We start from the raw sequence: 17,703 nt of genomic DNA on the forward strand, positions 1-17,703 counted from the left end.
AAGGGAAAAGCAGTCCTCACACAGACTTAAGTGTACAATTTGATTATTCGCCTTAAAAAGGGCAAACAACAAAAGAGAGGGAGGGAGGGTAAAGTGGTGCATAGTGCGTCTGCCTTTCATTTTAAAAAGCTTAATTTTTTCTCTCGTAAAAATGTCAATGTTTGGTTGAATATTAACAACACCTGTTATTCTGAACTTACTTAGTTTTGTGCTCTTTATCCGACAGGTTGGAGTATGAATTGTATCTGGACTGCAAGAGCTGCGCTTTGCTAGAGCTGTACTCAAAATATACAGGTAAGGAGCAGGAGAGCTAAAACTAATGTGGTTGTTGACAGATGTTGTTTGTTTGTTATGGTGTTAATGAAACTCTTAGAGCTCTATTTTAACGATTTAGGCACAAAGTTTAAAGTGCAAAAGCATTAAGGGTGTGTCTCAATCTACTTTTGCTATTTTAAGGACAGAAAAATTAGCTCTGCAGCTTGACGCATGGTCTAACAGGGTTGTGCTAATTCTCTTAATGAGTTATGGGTGTGTTTTGAATATAACGTTCATTAAACCAATCAGAGTCTCATCTCCCATTCTCTTTAAGAGTCAGTTGTGTCAAGCCATGGCTCATTTGCTATTTACATGGTGGACTTTGTAAGTGGAAAAACTGAACGATTCACTGGCGAGAAAACAGTTAATCAAATCATCTGCGGCACGAGGATAAAGATTGAGCCTCCTTCATTTGGCCTCTTTACTTTCTCTTTACTTTACTTTTACTCTTTACTCCTTTACTTTTGTGAATTAAAAAAAAACTGTGGAAACTCACTCCACTGAAGACATCCATTCGACTAAATAAATATATTTTTTTAGTTTATTAAGCGCAAAGATTTGTTCCAAAACTATTTTAAATTCAGGTCTAATTTCTAGCAAAAGAATTAATGAACAATAATATAGATGTGTGATCATACAACTGAGTTATATCTAAACACACATCCTATTTTTATGCCCAATATGATGATGAATACGTCTCCAAATTCCGAAGGTGAACAAATCTACCTGTTTTATAAACAAATCTTGTTTTTATGAAAACAAATATAATAACATTACTTACATTAAAAATGCAAATTGTCATAAATAAACTGAAAAAAGCACCCAGGGATGATGAAAGGATTGAGGCTGTGGTTTTTATATTTATTTATAAAATAATAATTTTTTTGTTACATTTTATTCCTTAATTTTGCTTTTTAAATGTAAAGATATTTGTGTATTGCTGTATATCCAGTGTGTATTAAGCAATGTTTAAGCATTTGGACCTGCACTGGACTCTAAACCAGCTTTTAGTTGGTCTGAAAATAGCAACACATTGCGCCAAACACTTCTTGCGCCTTATTGCACCAGGCCCATAAGTATGTGTTTGTGCGTGTGTGTGCTCGTGTTTGTTTGTGTGTGTGTGTGTGTGTGTGTGTGTGTGTGTGTGTGTGTGTGTGTGTGTGTGTCTGTCTGTCTGTCTGTCTGTCTGTCTGTCTGTCTGTCCGGTTCTAGTATTCATAACGTTGTATGGACCAAATGTTTGTGTGTGTGTAATTTGTTTTTGTTTTATATCCCAGTGGGGACTTAAACCTGAGTGCACAAAGACTTATTGGGATTTTTGTCACCATGGGGACCAACATTAAGGTCCTCATAGGTTAAAATGCTTATAAATCACACAGAATTGAGTATTTTGTAAATGTGAAAGTGCAGATTGTTTCCTGTGAGGGTTGGGTTTAAGGGTAGGGTGGGGGAGGGGATAGAATATATGGTTTGTATTTCATCTGTGAGTCCCCACTAAGATATAGGAACAAGTCTGTCTGTGCGTTTGTGTGGTTCTGGTTTTCATCACATTATGGGGAGCAAATGTGTGTGTGGCTTTTTTTACTGTGTATTTCTGCAAATGTAATGCCTGGAGAACATGCAGCTTTTACCTCTGCACCACTGAGCCCCAGAGGCACCATACCAACCACCTGTGTGTCTGCTCGAGCCGAGTAATTGTATGTTTTTTTTTCTGTTTTATAAGTTGTTGAGTGTAATATTCCTGACAGGGGGCCTTTTACATGCCATAGAGTAAACTGAAACATGGCATAATGACGCAGCCTATAGCTCTCGCTTCACAACGCGTATTCCAGTCAGATGAAAAGGAAAACTCTCTAAAGACGTTGAATCAGAGCCATAACCTGTAAATCAAGGCGGCTTTGTGGAGGCCTCTATGTAGTCCACTTGAGTGTAGACCACTGCTCAGAAACACACATGAGTCACACTTACTGCGGTGGTAAAACAACCTCATGATCTGGCCTCGCACTCATGGGACATTCTCAAGGAGTGAGGTAAGGCCGACCCAGGAAACCTCCCAGCATTTTAGTCTTTGGATTGTTTCTCATTATGGGAAAATACTGTCACCACTCCCTTCAAGTGACGTTCCCTTTAAAAGAAAAGAGCCAGACAAAGTAATGGATTGATAGGTAGAGTTGAATGGATAGATAGAGTTGAATGTATTGGTTGAGATGAATGAATGTGTGGATAGATATGAGTAGATGGATGGAAGAACAGGTAGAAATGAATAGACCGATAGAGATGGTAGACAAATAGACATGTGAATGGATGAATGTATAGATGGAAAGACAGAAATTAATGGTTTGGATGGCTGGGCTGAGGTGGATGAATTGGTAGATAGGTACATATGGATGAATGAATGAATGAATGAATGAATTAATGAATTAATTAATAAACAGGTACAGTAGATATGGATGGTTTGGGTGGATGAAATGGTATACAGTTGAAGTCAGAATTATAAGACCTCCTGAATAACAGTATTAGCCCCCTGTTTATTTTTTTCCCCAATTTCTGTTAAACTGAGAGCAGATTTTTTTCCCAACACATTTCTAAACATAATAGTTTTAATAACTCATTTCTGATAACTGATTTATTTTATCTTTGCCATGATGACAGTAAATAATATATTGACTAGATATTTTTCAAGACAGCTTAAAGTGATATTTAAAGGCTTAACTAGGTAAATTAGGTTAATTAGGCAGATTAGGGTAATTAGGCAAGTTATTGTATAATGATGGTTTATTCTGTAGACTATCTAAAATATATAGCTCAAAGGGGCTAATAATATTGACCTTAAAATGATTTTTAAAAAATTAAAAACTGCTTTTATTCTAGCCGAAATAAAAGAAATCAAACTTTCTCAAGAAAAAAAAATATTATCAGACATACTTTGAAAATGTCTTTGCTTTGTTAAACAACATTTGGGAAATATTTAAAAAGAAAAAAAATCTGTATGTATAAATAAGTATAGATGAATGGATGACTAGTAAATGTAGATGTTTGATTGGAAATGGATGATTGGAAAATTAACTTGTTGGATTTATAAACACCACATTGTCACTGAAAGACCCCAGAATCACTGATATGCTTGAATTTGTATATTTAAAATGTGTGACTTAAAGAGAAATTTCTTTCCACTGTCCAGGATATTTTGCATGGGTCAATCAGTGTGTGAAAGCTTCATCATGTATTCGGGCTGTACGATATTAGAAAAATCTGATATTTTAATATTTTATTTTTCTTTGATAAATATTGCTATATGAATACAGTTTCACAAGATGGTTTGAAAAGCACTATTTGATGCTTTTCTGGGGAGTCTAACAGTATTCAGGTAGAGAAACTGAATAATCACAATGCAAACAAAATGCTTTTCTTACTTTTCAGTGCTTCCCACACATAGACTTTACTTGGGCGGGCTGCCCAGGTATATCAACGGCCGCCTAAGTATATTTAGAGACATTTTTTCTTAACTATTATTATCACCCTTTTAGACTTTTTATTTAAACAAACATCCGCAAGTGATTAAGAAGTGGAAAATCTTCTCTCCTTTACCTGTTTCATATTACTCGTTCTGTGTGTGCGAGAACTGTGTGTGATGACCCACAGAGTTTTCCCGTTTTTCTCTCATTTATTTCTCATTTGCTGTATATTTTATTAATTTAATGATAACATATTTTATACATCTAAGAGGCTTTGGCAATACTGTACAAAATGTCATGCCAATAAAACAACCTGAACTTGAATGAGAGATAGAGACTTGTCAGTGTGTGCACATGGCTCCTGAATAGCATAAAAGAGAAATAATGGATTTTTAAAATTTATTTTTAATAGTCTTTTTTTAACATTGACCCATTGAAAAGAAAAAGTTTAAAACAGACAATAATAAAAAATAGTGTTAAAAATCAAATTATGTTTTGTTTTTCACATATAGTTAACTATGTACTGTGGGTAAAACGTTTGTTTTAATCAGGCCACCACCGCAAGTATATTTCAAACCTCTGGGAGTCCAAATATCAAAAAATTCTTAGAGCAAGTAAAAATATTGTTTTGTTTTCATCTTTAGAATAAATAAGTCAAAATTAATTTTTTTCTTAAAACAAGCTAAATTATCTGCCAGTATGTTGAGTGAAATAATCTTGTTTTCGCTTTGAAATGTAGATATTTGGAATAGAAACAAGACAAAAATTTGAAGTAAGATTTTTTTTTTGCATAAATCATTAAAGATTATGTAGAAATGCAGTTATTAAATACAATTCTGTAGCTCCTGCTCAACTATAATTCTCACTTAATATTGCATAGCTTTGCGATGTGACTATTGTGGATACGCACACTGTGATATCGATGCTAAAACAATATATTGTGCTGCCCTAACCTGTGGTCAACAAATATTTATTAAGCGAAGGTGTACTGGCCCTTTTATCATGCAGTACTAAGCAGTTCGTATTGATTTGTTAAGTAATTGAATTCTCATTTAAGTAATTGATGACTGATTTCTGAACTCTGTTGATTTACACCACACACTCGGTTTCCTCCGCACTCATCTATGAAAGCAGTACTTATTCCAACAGCAAAAGACAGTGAATATCAAACAGAATTAATGGCATTATTTTATTACAACATTTTGTCATAAATCATGTTGAAAACCTTTGATAAAGCACATGCAGATTCTTGTAATCTTGTTTTTGTCACAGCATTATGAGTTTTCCTGTTTATATCACAAGTTTGCTGCACTGCTTTGCTTGCTGGGTAGGGGTACTTGTGCTGAAATATTGAGAGCATGGATCATGAGAAACAGTGCCAGCTGAAATACCAAACTTTTCTTTTAATGAAAGACTGTGCTAATATTTTATAGATGTGTCTGACTCGCAGCCATAGACACATTTCTTTGGGAAAAAAGTCCAGGTGTTTTCACTTAGACCTGTCTAGACCTCAATACATATTTTTAAACAAAAGCAAGTTCTGAGGTCTCTGCTCTGTGTAATTTATTGTGCAATAATGCATGATGGGAGTAAACCCAGTGTAAGGATGGCGTTTGTGAAGCCTGAGTGAAAACACAAGCATGTGGTTGGAGACTATGACTATGCCTGTCATTTCTGATTGAGTCGAGCACCAGCGGCCCACAGTGATGCGCCTGAAGCACGTCTCCATGTAGCCCCATGGGTTTTGAGGGATAGCAATGGTAATATTTTTCCCTGAAACATAGTTGGCGGACAACTTTGTTTTTGCTTTTAATGGTTTTATGTAACCATTGCTAAGGCAAATTAGCATCATTTTTGTTGCAGGGCAAATGACACATGATGCAACCACATTCATTTAAACATTATTGCATTCATTGCTGCTGTTTTTTTTTAATTGACCTAGAGCATGCATGTAATGGGGGTGTTTTGGGTCTGTCAGACTAATAGATCACAAGTCTCTCATTTCATTTCAAGAGCTTCATTTCCGCTCTCCTAAATCACTCCAAACTCCAGAACAAATATATAGTGACTCCAAACTGCAGATGCTTTCAGCCAGAATCTGCAGACTGACCCGCTCCTACAGTTTTGACCAGCCTTCGCTATTTTTGAGTCTTACTCAGTGTTGGGAAATTACTAACTAAATGTGGCAGCATTACTAACATGATTACATTTTTAGTAGCATGACATTAGGTCAGCTGTCTCAAAACAAAATAGCTTTTTTCAGCAGCAGGAGTGTGTAGTAAAGCATCCCTCATGTAAATAAACAGATTTCAGTGCATAGCATTTAGTTATTTACTGGTTGGTTGTATATGATTAGTTCCATCCATCCATCCATCCATCCATCCATCCATCCATCTATCCATCCATGATCTGTGTTCAATGTTTATATGCTGGTATTAATAGTTAAATGTTAAGGTTGCATATTTGTTTACATTTTTGTTGTGTTTAATAAAGAGATTTAAATGTGTGTGTGTGTGTGTGTGTGTGTGTGGGGGGGGGGGGGTGGATGGGGGGGGACGGTGGCGCAGTAGGTAGTTCTGTCGCCTCACCGCAAGAATGTCACTGGTTCGAGCCTCGGCTGGGTCAGTTGGCATTTCTTTGCATGTTCTCCCTGCGTTCGCTTGGGTTTTCTTCGGGTGCTACGGTTTCCCCCACAGTCCAAAGACATGCGGTACAGTTGAATTGGGTAAGCTAAATTGTCCGTAGTGTATGAGTGTGTATGGTTATTTCCCAGTGATAGGTTGTGGCTGGAAGGGCATCTGCTGTGTAAAAACATATGCTGGATAGGTTGGTGGTTCGGCTGTGGTGACCCTGATAAATAAGGTACTAAGCCAAAGAATAAAGGCCGAAGAAGAATGAATGAATGAAATAATTAATAAATGAATGAATACATGAATGAATGAATGAATGAATGAATGAATGAATGAATGAATGAATATTGTATTGGTTGTATTTAGTGTTGATATGTTTTCTGGATAGACTGTAGCAAGCATTTTTTTGTTTGTAAGAATATATGATGACTACTTTTTAAGCATTACTTGTAAATTGTGGTATTGCAAAAGTAAAGCTGCAAGATACCCATTATTTAAAGAAGTCTTCCCAACACTGGTCATTTGAAGCTGCTCTATCTAAACATGCAACACTATAATGACACTAACTGAAGCTCTGCCAGTTCTTCCTTTGACTTTGAGGTTTGAGAAGCAGCAGCAGCGCTTGGATTTGCTGAAGGCAAACCACACTTCTCTGTTACAAAGTGCAGTTTAAAAGTGAGCTGTCTTCTCTGAGAGTGGCTTGTGAATGGAGGGAAGTGGAGCCACCCTGTCTCTGTCAGACAGCTGAGGATGGATGTGTGAAGCCTGTGCGTTCTCTCTCTCTCTCCTGCATGACATGACCTCGACTCTTCAGACCTGATCTGAGGATCACATGCTCCAAGACAAAACTAAGAATAGATTACAAACACTTCGCCTTTCATTAAGTAGTTTCATTTAGGGCGGAGCTTGTGGACTAAATTGGTCAGTTAGTGGTTGGTATTTATTTTGGCGGTACACATAATTCACTTTAGTTAGCACACACAACTTAGCACACTGTATTCTTAAGCTTTTCAAGCTTAAATTGATAGGCAACTTAAAAATGTTGGGTAGGGTAACAAAACCAAGGTGTAGGTAAATTATTCTTAACATTAAAGGAGATTTTTGTGAATTTGTAGTGCTTGGTAATAAAAAAAAAAATTTAAAAAAATTATGGTCATCTTTGACCAATGCTAGCTCAGATCAGAAGTGCCTAAGATTGAACTGTTTAAAAAATAAACAAGAAATCTGTCCCTACAGACAGACAAAAAGTTGGCAAAAAGATCAAACTTGTACATGGTAAAAATAGCTAAATTGTTTATTTATTAACAATTTTTTGTTGTCTAGACATTTTTAAGCAAACTTTTTTGGCGTTTATTTTGGCATTTTGGCAATAAAAGCATTTTAAAAGAAGATTTCTGGTTAATCATTGAAGCACATTAGATAAACAGTGCTATAATTTTCATATTTCACATATTGGCTAAATTGTCTACCAATAATTGTTTTTGCTCTTGAAATGTTTTTAGAATAAAAATGTATTCCAGTATTTATTGATACTGTAGCATAACAAGCAAATTTGTAAAGGCTGCCTTTTTTTTCATAAAACACTAAAAGTGCTATCGGGATGGCACAATAATTAAAATAATAGTTTAACCAAAAATCTAAAATTTATTTTTAATGGGTTAGTTCAACCAAAAATCTCTCCTGTCTCTTCTGTTGAACACACACACACACACACACACACAAAAAAAAAAAAGGAATTCTGAAGAATGAAAAAGCAGAAAAAGAAATAGCAGCCTTTAACATAAAAAAAAAAAATAATAATACGGATGTCAATGGCTGTTTTTTCAAACATTCTGCTGTATATCTTCCTTTGTGATCAACAGAAACTCATACAGGTTTGGAACAAGTTAAAGATGAATAAATGATGTAACAGTTTTGGGTGAACTTTTTTTAATACTAACCTTCAGACCAATCAGTTTGTACTGACTTTCTTTTCTTCAACAGAGCAAGACTATTTAAGGACTATTGTTTCAGCTAAAAATCCTCTTTAAGTAGTTCTTCTTTAAATAAGTAGTTCTACAGGGATAAAATAAAGTCACGAAAGTCATACTAATTTGGAATGGCGTGATGATTTAGCCATTTTACAATTTTAACCTTTAATTACCTGCATTTATTGTACTGTAGATGGCATCGAAGATAAAATGGTAAAATACTAAGAAGCTAAACATCTTATCTACCTATAAAGTTGGGTTTGATACAATTTCCCTCTCAGATTTGCCTTTATAGTTAAAAAGCGACCGTTTCGACATGGAAATAAGCTTGTAAAGCGAAGCTCCGCCCAATATCATCAGCATTAGAGATCTGTTGGCCACACATTCCAGCAGAGTCGAGTCTCATAATAAAACATAACACCGGCACCACATCGCAGCCCTGCACTGTGGCCAACATATGCTGCCATTTATATGATTGTTTTCCTCACTTCATTATGCACAGGAACCACGAAAAAAATCATCCAAATCCTTAGACATATCAACAATCACCTGTCATGCAGCATTACCTTATATATTTGTTTCATCATAGCTTCTGTTCACTTTAAAAGAAAGAGTGTGCAACTTTCATTTACAGTAAGTGACACTAAGGTAGAAGTTTGAGATCGTTTTAGTATTACTTACTGTATATTTGATAATGGCTAAATGTTTTAGATGATGATATATGCTCATTAGGTGAAAGGAGCTTTACACAGAGACTTGACAGTAATGAGTCCTCTGATGAAGACATATGTCTCTCATAAAATCAGGGAAGTGCTTTCCAAGAATAGAACAGTTTATGGCTCCATCTGAATTAAAGTATCAGTGATAATACTTGGGCAACTGAGATCTCCTCTGAGAACTCCAGTAGAAAATTATGATCAGCCAGCTGCCTTCAATATGAGACTTTTACTCTTTACTGTCATTCTGAGAGACTGTTGCGCAATTATGCTTGAATTAAAATACAAATTATATGGTTTCTTACTACATTCGCATAGCGCACACATAGATCTAAATCTGCTCTGTGAGTTTAAGTTGAATTGAATTTCAGCACAGACCCACTGAACTTTGGGTTTTTTAACTTCTTATTAAACTGTTGGGAAATAATATAATAAATAGCAAACTGTAAATGTGGTTTTGCTATAATCAAGTGTGTTTATAATTAGAACAATACATTTAAATAATATGGTAAGAAATACAATCTTGTAATGTAAAGTAACAAAAACAAGTTCTTTTGTACAGCTAGAAAAAAATTAAGCAGTCCAACTGTAGATGAATTCAACTAATTAAATATTGGAATTTCCCATTTGAAAATGGTATAGTATATACCACATTTATAGTGCTTTTTGCAGCTCATATTGTTTAATTAAGGCTTTACAAAAAAGAAAAATAATAATAAAAAAATAAGTTATGGCTGCAGTGTGTCTATTTGAAAGTTTCATTAAAACCTTGACTGAAAGCCATTATGCAGTTTTATCTTTATAGTCAAACTAGTTCATAAAAAATCATGGCAGTAAGCAGACCCAATCTGCTCTGTCTTTACCATAATGTATTGCACTAAATGTATAATTATTGGCTGCAACACTCTCATTGAATATCATAACAGTTTTACATTTTGACTGTCAGTGGTGAATCAAATTTTCATACACATTAATTTACACTGAGAGTTAGAGCGTTTTATGTCCTATAAATTACTGAGTTATTTTGTTTCTTATAATATTAAGTAACTAATAATACCAAAACTAAACAATTCATTGACATGGACTTAAATTCTAAAATGAAATCAAAATATTTAAATGTAAAAATATATTTAAATATAATTCTAAAAGTTGTTTTGCTTGTTAAATTGTCCCAATTTTTAATTGTTTAAATAAATAACTAAAGAACAAAACAATACATCTGTGTTACATCTACATCTGTTGTTCAAACTGCTTGAACTGATGAGCTGAATCAACACAATTTTTTTGTTGTTTTAGGGTCAACTTAATTGTTTTATCTTCAATCTTTAAAAAATATTTGCAAAAACAATTAAGTTAACTTAATTGATTTGTGTTGGTACAACATAAATGAATTGTGTGAAACCCAACATTTTATACAGTGTATGTTTATTTTGCTGCTTTACATATTTAAATTGTCCCAAATGTTTTAAAGTATATTTAGTTCCAGAGGAAAAAATCTATTTTAATTAGTGCCATGAACAGTGTGAAGTGTTACCTTGCCAATGATGTCATGCACCTTCAATTTCCTGTTTGATTTTTTTTAGAAAACATACCAAAGATGCTTTAATACTGTTTGTTGTGCATTTTATTACACTGCCTGGAACCTTAAAATGTATTTAGTATGAAAAAACAGAGCTGTTCCTCCATGTGATCATGACCTGAAGAACATGCAAGGATGTAAATAACTCACATCATGACATCATCACACTACACCTTTGTTTGTTGTGAATATGCACACTCTAGTGGTGTAAAACTGAGTATTTAAATGAAAGCTAAAATAAGAAATAATAAGTTTATTTGAAGTAATGACTAATACTGTAAAGCAGTGGTTCTCAAAGTGGGGGTCGGGACTGCTTGGGGGGTCATGGGACAATGAGGGAGAGAGTTGCTTGGCTTAATAAAGTCGTCAGCCTTTCAAAATATTTTGTTTTTGCGACCCCAGTGGTGATTGCGTTATATTAAAGACATAGCAACAGAATAAGACATTGATTTTATGGCACCAAGTTAAACTTTCTGACACCTTTACGGCATTAAAATAAATACAGACCACAATTGAACATGGAGAAAGGTCTCTGAGTGGTGTTCTAAAAAAATAAACAATGAATAGACTTGGGCCTATTGGTATTTGTGCACCGTTGTGTGCAAGGTAATAGGATGTTGTGGTTTGCGAGTAACTGGCATTGTTATTTTGGGGGTCGCAGGGTAAAAAGTTAGAGAATTCCTGCTGTAATAGAATGTTAGCTAATACTGTTACATATATTGCATATAGTCCACTAGTGGTACCAGTGGATTTGTCAGCATCATCCAACCCAGGCTCATTCTGATTATGTACCCCTATATACATTTCTTGAGAGAGCAAAATATGTCCTTGGAGCTACGTTTTTTTGCAGTTTTTGTTTTTGCGATTACACCAGACGCCGATGTGTGCACTTTTTCGTACATGTCGAGATACTGGACAAACTGGTAACAGTGCGAATGCTGTCCATATGGAGATAAGCGGTCAGTAGGTAAGCGAGAAAAGGAACAGCGTCATATGGGCATGGGATGATAACCGGTTTCAAGGTATACCGCGGTTTGGCAAAAGTCAAGGTTTTACAACCGCCATTTTCTGATATGCTGTTCCTCCAGTGCTGTTCCTACAGTATACAGGGATTTTTTCCCCCGACTATTTTATATAGTTTTTAGGGCAACAGTATCTTCAGCAGAAAAGGACCCCCCTCATTATAAGCCACTGTTCCTAAATATTTTTTAAATGTTTCTTAAAATAAAATATTTTGTCTTCAATGGAGAAAAAGTTGTTGTTTTTTTTTGTACCTAGACATTTTAAAAGAACACATTTTAGAGTAATACAATACTGTGATACAGTGAAACCGTAATATTTTATTCAAGGTTATCATCTTATATGAGGTCACAATCTTATAGCGGCCCATGCCTAGCATCATACCACCCCGTATTGTTCGTTTTAAAGACAAAATGCAGCCATACGTAGCTCTGGCTACATAATTCACAATCTCCAGATGCATATAGGGCTACGTTTTCAGAATGAGCCCATGCTGGCATCATCTTTCTGACTATTTTAGCACACCCATTATCAGCAAAACCTTTTACAGCTACTGCTCCTGGTTTAGTTTTCAGTGATAATTGGAAGTGCTAATGAAATAAGTGCTTTCAGTGGTAATCATATGTGCAGCACATGCTAACCCTCTATCAGCAATCATCTCATTAAATGGACTATATCATAGCAGCTCTCAGCAAATACAGCTGGGTCTGCTGGATCACGGAAGCTCAGATGATTTATTCGTTTTTAGGGTGTCTCAGTGTCTCATAATGGAGCATGTTAGTTTGGGACTTCCTGTCCAGCATCTTTGTTTACACCATATGTCTGACCTGTCCCAGATGCAGACTGGACTAAAACCTTTCTTCGAGCCATTTTTCAGTTGGACTCTTTTGTTTACCCTATGCAAGTATGTGTTTTAATATGGTAACTTGGATGGAGGGACAATTTATGGCCTATCTGGTCTTCTCTGTAGTACAGCGGGGATGTTGGGGCTCCTTCTCGGGAGTCACATGATCTGGAGCAAATGCAGCTGCCACGCACAAACCCTGCCTGGTTTCACACTCTTATTTCCACACAGTCCACTAGTCTTAACCACAAGAGACGATTATGTGCTAATTACACCTACTGCAGCTTCTCAGTCATTGGATTACGGAGGGGTTTCATTTTTGGTGATGGCCATAAACACGTTGTCCTCCTGAAAGTCTGCCTAAAGTCTCATGATGTTTTGAGTTGCAGCAGCACCTGTGTTTTATTTGTGCAGCTTTATGAAGCATGAGCAGGGCTAATCGCATTGCTGAGGTTAGCAAAACAGACGCCTTCTTTAACTGCGCCAGACGCGATCCGACTTATGAGAGAACTGCGTCCCTTTAAAGTCATTACTCACATTTGTAGCATCTGGACTAAGCGTTCCTGGTTGGCGCAATAATATTTGCATTATGCAGCGCGCCCCTGGCATATTAATCAGACGGCAGAAGTAAGGTAACGACTGCCCGCTCTACAGAAGATGAATGGCTGTGAGACATGACATCTGTGGTAATGTGCTAATTCACTGTTTGCACAGATCCTCCAAGACTAGCGAGAGAAAATAAAGCAGATGTATGGGGTGTCGTGGCTGACCCATCAGTGTGTTTTAGAGCAGGTGTTTCCTGGCTCCTTCTGGAGGAGCACATGAGCAAGATACTTGCTTTGTCTGTCATGGGAAGTCATTGCTCATTCCACTTGAGGTTAGTTGCTTGTTGAAAAGTGCGCTACTTTTGCAAGCAACCAGAATTGCAAATTGTGTGTAATGTACAGTAAAAAGTTAGTCAATTTAAATTAAACAATGGAACAGAGTCACATATGGAACACAAAACAACTGAAGAGGTCTCACTTTACATCAAGTGGCCTTGATTATTATCTATATATTTAAATGCATAATTTGTTACAAAGCTTTTATCGTTATACTTGCAATATAAAAAATATCTGCACATATTTGTGTTCTGTAATTAAAAAACAAAATTAATAGCACCGTAAGTGTAACACAATATAAACACATTGTACATTGTAAGTAGCTTGTAGTTAAGGTCACTTAAAGGTCCTATACAGTGCTTTGAAATATGCATTTTTATTTGATGTTTAACGTAATCTCAACCAAAACATGGAATGAGGGTGGGACATAGTGTAGCCCCTTTCCTTTTTTTAAAAATAGCCAATAGTGTTTTGTTTTTATCACCGCTCTGCCAGTTAGAGTGATTGAGTTCGAAGTGCATTCAATGAAAAGCAAATGAGAAGCATACTGAAGGGGGTGGGGCTTGTCAGATACTAGAGAGCATTTGATTAGGTATGATTTGATGAGAAACTGTATTTTGAGTTGACGTGAAAAAAATTCATTGCTCCATAGGCAGAAGTGACAAACAAGCTTTACATGTTTATATCAGTTTTATATCTTCCAAGTGGAACTTTAGTCAATGTTTTGGAGCACACTAGCCTAGACATCATAAAAACCAACAGTACTGATACTAACATCTAAAAAAAACTTTATTTTAATTTCATGGGACCTTTTCACATAAAATTGGACCATTTATTTATTAAATTTTTTTTGCTATATTTCTTTATTTATTTAATATTACGTAACCAGGGTTTCTAGAAAAAAAAACATGTATGAATACAAGTAGAGCTTGCTTGTTTTGACACAGTAACTAAAATATTTTTTCTAAAATATAATTTTTAAAATTATTAATATATAATTGTGTTATTAAATGTATTCATACTATTCAATTATAATTATTTTGGTAGGGCAAATACAACTCTTTTCCATCTGGGCCATTTGAAAAATTCCTTTGTGTTTCGCCCTTTATGAGTCTAAAATTTCATTCATAATGGTCTTAAAATGTCTTAAAAAGTTTTAAAGTTAACTTGGTGAAACCTCCAGAAACCCTAATAACGCTTTTTTTCAATAGTTACAGGACTCAATGCTAGGGATTTTTATTTTTATTTATGCTAGCCTATGTTTATGTTTATGTTATTCTCATGAATAGCAGATGTTGAGACATATATTTAAGATTGCAAATTACATCTCACAATCATTTGATGTAGCAGTAACTGCTAGTCTAATAAGTACACATTTAAAACGTTATTAAAGGCAAGTGAACAGAATAAGCAAACTTCATGCAGTAGCACAAATAAATTCAATAACAGAGAGAATAAGAAGAATACAAATTAAACAGTGCTCTACGTTTTTCAGTTTTGTTCAAGTACAAAAGTACACAACAAAATGTGAAAAGTTTTTTTTTTGTATAATTAATCTACAAAAGGTATTCAGTTAAGCAAGAAGTGAAATATCTGCACTGTAAGACCTAATGCTTGGACCTAATATAATAATACACATCAGTTTACTTAGTTATTAAACTTAAGACATAACTAACTGTTTCTTAGGATACATGTTATTACTGTAGCATTATCTTTATTGCATATGAATTTCTCCATTTAAGAGCAAGACGTTGCAAAGGACAGGTAATCTGCAGGGCTGTACATAATCTACATGTAAAGCTAGAGCCTTCAGTACCTGTGCTTGAATGGTTTAAAATCACTAAAATGTTTAGTGGGCTTAAAGGGTTAAAAACTGTCCTGAGTGTCTTTCATGCTGACCCTGGACCAATGGAAAGCTTTAAATAAATATAATTTGTTAAAATTGTCTACAGCTGCACATTGGCGCGCTGGGTAGCGCTCACAGGAAGAAGGTCACTGGTTGGAGCTCCGGTTGGGTCAGTTGCCATTTCTGTGTGGAGTTTGCATGTTCCCCCCGTGTTCGCATGGGTTTCCTCCGGGTGCTCTGAGTGCAAAGACATGTGCTATAAGGGAAATGGGTATGCTAAATTGTCCATAGTGTACGTGTGTATGTCCTTGTCCTTCAGTTCGGGGGTTGAGCGTTGGGCTAATGACCCGTCTCTAAAAATTAGGTGTTATGAAACACCTACATGGTGCTGCTAAATATCAATTTCGATATAAATGGCTCTGAGAGTAAGAGTACGTATAAAACTGCCATAATTGTTGCTAAAAATGTAGCTTTGCCGTAAGCGAAATAAGTGTAAAAGCTCTTTAAAATAAAAGCTAGTTTGTGTTTTTATTAATATTTAACAATGTTACTGTATTTTTGATCAAATAAGTGCAGTTGCAGTAAGAATTCCAAACATGAAATATGGAAAAAAGTCTTTTTTTAATCTAAAAATATTATGATAATTATCATGTCTGCGTATTTTATAATTTCAGATTTTTTTAAATAGATGAAAGTTTTTATTCTTCATCTCTGTATTGCCGCTGTGTTGTTTTCATGTTTTCAGATGGGTTATAGCCAGGGTGGAGTCTCACAATGTTGAAACTATTTGTTTTGGGATTGCAGGATGACCTCATTAAATAAAAACAGATAACAGAGTAGGGAAAAGACTAGGAATTGTTGATTATAGTTTGTTTCTTATATATATTTAGATGGTGTTGACGTGCCACTGCATGCCAGTTGAGAGCAATCGGGAAGCGATAAGGCTTATCAGAGAAAGATGGCAGCACTCTGTAGATGTTTTATGTGTATTTTTACAGTTCTGCTGTTTGTATCTGGCTGTTAAGATCTGTCAGGAAGTGGTCCCGACTCCCAGAGCAATCCAGTGTGGAATAATGGCCGTCCAGCTCTGCCCAGAATTCCTGGAGCTGCAGTGATAATTGATCTCTAATAGCTCTGACGCTCACACACTGATGTGGCCATAAATAAAGCAGACATTTTTAGAGCGTCGTCTCTGCTCTTCCTGTAAATTTGCTCGATTTCCCTCAAGAACTGACGTGGAGAATCATGGATTTTATCGATGTCTCTCGAAAGCATCCAGTTTCTTCAGAGGCGGTTAATTAGAAGGTGAAAATCATCACTAATGGCCTTTTAAGGACAGATCTTTTTAAGTGCAGGTGTAAGTCCTTTTCACCCTGTCTTTTATGTTCAGTGTTCGATTTTTACACTAATGATGCTTCGGTAGATTGTAGGTGTCAGTCCTTCGCAAATGATTTTAAAAGGTCTGCCATGCTTGAGTGAGATTCTCATGGTGCTTTCCTTGAGACATGTAGCTTGGAGGACATGAAAGTCTTTCTTCATGCTCAGAAAGCTAAATATGACAGTAAATGGAGCCGTCCTGATTGGCCATCTCATGAGGAGACGAGAGGTGATCATGTTGACGCCTGCTTCTCATGTGACCCTGTGGAACTAGTATCTGGTCAGGTCAGGGTCAATTTGTCACAGCGATTATTTTTCTTCTGAGAAAGAGCTGGTGATGGTACTTGGTACTGGAACCTATTTTTCTGTTGTTGGCCATTCTGCTCTGTGTTGTGATGAAAAGTGCTACATATACATTCTCTATACAGTGTTTTTTTATATGTATTCATAGTTCATTATAGTAGATGATAAACCAGTGACAAATTATTTTTGAATGGCTTTAAAAGCATGCAATGGACTTTCACTTTCAGTTTTTTTCATTTGTGCTAGTTTGTATTCATTAATTTTATATGTACAGTCAAGTCCAAAATTTCAGGCCTGACTGTATGTATATGTATATGTTTATGTAAGTCTGTATACATGTACGCTATGTTTGTTTATTTATTTAATTATGTAAATGGAACGGGGTGCGGGTGTAATTGGTTTAGACGCCTGAAATAAGTTAAAATGTAGTTTTCACAAACTTGTTCTTCATGTTTGCTCTAACTAGAGACTTAACGGTACTACACATTTTGTCAGGGACTTTGAAACCAACTAGAAAGTTCATGAATTTTATTTGTACTGTAGCTATTTTTCATTGACATATATTGATACACATTTTATGTAATTGCACCTTAAGTGAAGGATTTTTTGCCCATTCCTCTTTGCAGTACCTCTCAAGCTCTATCAGGTTGGATGGGAAGTGACTGTGTACAGCCATTTTCAGATCTCTCTGAATAGGATTTAGGTCTGGGCTCTGGCTGGGCCACCCAAGGACATTCACCAAGTTGTTGTAAAGCCACTCCATTGAT

The 17,703-nt window shown here is 35.6% G+C and overlaps 1 protein-coding gene across 1 annotated transcript in view; it reads left to right on the plus strand.

Annotated features, from left to right (window-relative positions):
- The window catches only part of ppp2r3a (protein phosphatase 2, regulatory subunit B'', alpha), a 119,597-nt gene that overhangs the window by 24,963 nt on the left and 76,931 nt on the right, over positions 1 to 17,703 (plus strand). Inside the window, exon 2 of the mRNA XM_009298556.5 lies at positions 227 to 294. The gene's annotated coding sequence lies outside the window, so the exon portion shown is untranslated. The remainder of the gene's footprint in view (positions 1 to 226; positions 295 to 17,703) is intronic.

The sequence above is a fragment of the Danio rerio genome, chromosome 2 (assembly GCF_049306965.1).
Source record: "Danio rerio strain Tuebingen ecotype United States chromosome 2, GRCz12tu, whole genome shotgun sequence".
Classification (NCBI taxonomy): Eukaryota; Metazoa; Chordata; class Actinopteri; order Cypriniformes; family Danionidae; genus Danio; species Danio rerio.